The sequence below is a fragment of the Lactuca serriola genome, chromosome 9 (genome assembly GCF_051521515.1).
Source record: "Lactuca serriola cultivar US96UC23 chromosome 9, Lser_US96UC23_V15, whole genome shotgun sequence".
Lineage (NCBI taxonomy): Eukaryota > Viridiplantae > Streptophyta > Magnoliopsida > Asterales > Asteraceae > Lactuca > Lactuca serriola.
The window spans coordinates 74,725,489-74,728,967 of NC_136416.1; positions in this window are offsets into that span (position 1 = coordinate 74,725,489).

Genomic DNA, 3,479 nt, shown 5'->3' on the forward strand with positions numbered 1-3,479 from the left:
CTCTCTTCCTAATTCTTCTTGTTCATCTCCATCTTGTTCTAACGCTAATTCCATGGGTTCTCAAAAACCACGTCCATCTGCTGAACAGAAGGGAAAGCAGAAGGTCGATGAATTCAAACCTGAGTCTAAAGCGAACAAACCCAATCCTAACAAAATAAAAGTTTTCACCATTAAAAGGAAAGATGAAACAACTTTAATTAAAAGAACATATCTTGTTGATATCTCTCTAACTATTCCTGTTCCCATGAAAACCTCACATGAACCCAAGAAACTTTGGATTCCTAAATCTGCTTAATTTTTGCAGGTTATAAGTGACGAGCAGTTTGACGAAGAATGGTACATCGACAGTGGCTGCTCGCGTCACATGACAGGTAGGAAGGAGGAACTCAGGGAATACAGATCTCTTGCAAATGGTGGCAACGTTAAGTTTGGAAATAACTCTTTCGGCACCATAAAGGGATATCGGATGATAACGAATGGTGATTTTACCATAAGAAAGGTGGCCTATGTGGAAGGACTTCAGCACAACCTCATCAGTGTATCTCAGCTTGTTGGAGGTACAGGTCTCAAAGTTTCATTCGATGATGAAGGTTGTGAAATCATAGAGAAAACAACAAAGAAAGTGATTCTGAAGTCAGAGCGAAAGGGTGAAATGTTTCCGCTGAACATGAAACCCATCAAAGGAAACCCAGCAATTTGTCTGCTATCAAAAGCTCAATCCGACGAAAGCTGGTTGTGGCACAGAAGACTCTCTCATCTCAATTTCAAAGATATCAACCGACTTGTCACTGGAGGTCATGTTAGGGGTCTTCCATTGCTCAAGTTTGACAGAGAGCATTTATGTGCTGCATGTGAAATGGGAAAACAGAGTCGTCAAATTCACCCATCCATAATTAACACAAAAATTGTTGAACCACTCGAATTGCTTCATATCGATTTATGTGGTCCTTCATCTATTGAAAGCATCGGTGGTAGCAAGTACATTCTTGTTGTCGTTGATGACTTCTCTAGATTTACATGGGTGTTCTTTCTAAAGCTCAAATCTGATGCGACTCAAAAGCTGAAAGTGTTTATCAAGCAAATTGAAGTCCAGCTCAAGAAGGTCGTTCGCAACATCAGGAGCGACAATGGTCTCGAATTCAAGAACAGGGAGTTTGAAGCGTTTCTTGCAGAAAAGGGAATTAGCCATAATTTCTCAGCTCCCTACACACCACAGCAGAATGGAATAGTCGAAAGACGAAACCGATCTCTGTGTGAAGCTGCCCGAACTATGTTAAGTTTCGCTTCCTTACCTCTTTATTTTTGGGCTGACGCTATTTCTGCTGCTTGTTATACACAAAACAGGTCCTATCTCAACAAGCGATTCACGCTCACACCATATGAGATACTAAACAACAGGAAGCCCAATATGAAATTTTTCCACGTTTTTGGCTCAAGGTGTTTCATCTTTAACTCTAAAGAACACCGCAACAAGTTTGATGTCAAAGCCGACGAGGGAATCTTTCTGGGTTACTCACTCACTTCAAAAGCGTACAGGGTCCTAAACAAACGATCAAGAAGGATTGAAGAGACATACTATGTGACCTTCGACGATAGCTATGTCAAGAAGCTACAGGCCATAGATGACACAGCCAGGGATATCTTCCCTCAAACTGGTCAAGTCACAGTCTCAATCGCCAATATGTACGAAAATTTTCTGGATCTCTTTGATGAACCGGAAAAAGCTTCTCTCTCAGAAGCAGGGGCAGTCGACAACAAAATAGATCATTTAAAGCAGATTGTCGAAGATGCTGCAAGAAGAATGCATGAAGGAGAATTTCCTACTGATGAATCTCTAACCAACAATGCTTCAGTCGAAGGGGAGCCAAATTCTCTTGTCGAGGGGGAGCCTAGCTCACAAGTCCAGGGGGAGCCAAGCTCTACTTCTTCAACCGAAGGTAACTCTCCAACCGAAGATGCACCTCCAAACGAAGGTGCTTCAATGCCTGAAAATCCTGCACCACAAGAAACCCCTGAATCTCATGTTTGTCAAAACTCATCAATTGAGGGGGAGCATGATGATATGATGCTTGATTTTGATAGCCAATCCGAGCCTGAAGAGATGATCAACGCTGAACTAGATCCATCCTTTGATCCGAATTACCCTCCTCTTACAAAATGGACCAGAGATCATCCTATCTCTCAAGTAGTTGGTGATGTATCTGAAAAGGTTCTGACCCGATCTCAACTGAAGGCAAAACAGACATCCTTATTCTCAAAAGTTGAGTTTTGTATGTTTAACTCATTTGTATCAAAAGTTGAACCGAAGACAGTGAAAACTGCCCTCGATCACTCTGATTGGGTTCAAGCAATGCAAGACGAACTAAACGAGTTTGAGAGGAACAAAGTCTGGCGCCTCATTCCAACTCCTCCAGATGCTTCAGTTGTTGGTCTCAAATGGGTTTTTAGAAACAAAATGGACAAGGAAGGTAATGTCATAAGGAACAAGGCTCGCCTGGTTGTCAAAGGATACTGTCAGGAGGAAGGGATAGATTACGAAGAGACGTTCGCTCCAGTAGCTAGGCTAGAATCTGTCAGAATATTTCTGGCCTATGTTGCTCACAAAAACTTTGAGGTCTTCCAAATGGACGTCAAGTGTGCATTTCTCAATGGAGAACTTGAAGAAACGGTGTACGTGGAGCAACCTCCTGGGTTCGTGAACGAAAATTATCCAAATCATTGCTACATTCTGGATAAAGTTGTGTACGGCCTCAAACAAGCTCCGAGAGCCTGGTATGAAACGCTTACAAAATTTTTAAAGATGTCCAAATTCAAACAAGGTTCGGTTGACCCAACCTTCTTTCGCAAAAAGGAAGGTAACCACCTTATGATAGTTCAAATTTATGTCGATGACATCATCTTTGGCTCTACGAATCCCAGCTTAACAGCTGAATTCAGAAAGTTGATGGAGACTAAGTTTGAAATGAGCTCAATGGGTCCTATTAATTTTTTCCTTGGTTTAAATATAAGACAGGGACCCGAAGGCATCTTTATCAATCAGGAAGCTTACACGAAGACTCTCCTAGCAAAGTTTGGCATGATGGGAGACTCAAAAGTCAAAGTCCCTATGGCATTCGGCACCAAACTTACCCCTTCACTAGATAAACCGGCTGTCGACATCACGCTCTATCGTCAAATGATAGGCTCACTGATGTATCTAACTGCTAGCAGGCCTGATATCATGTTTTCTGTGTGTTATTGTGCTCGATTTCAGGCTAACCCACGCGAACCTCACATGCTGGCAGTGAAGAACATCCTACGCTATCTCAAGCGAACCACCTCCTTAGGTCTATGGTATCCATCCAATTCAGGCTTCTTCGTTCAAGCCTATTCTGATGCTGACCTTGGAGGATGTGGACTCGACCGCAAAAGCACAACTGGCGGCTGTCAATTTCTTGATGGGAAGTTGGTCAGCTGGCAATCCAAGAAACAAACATGTG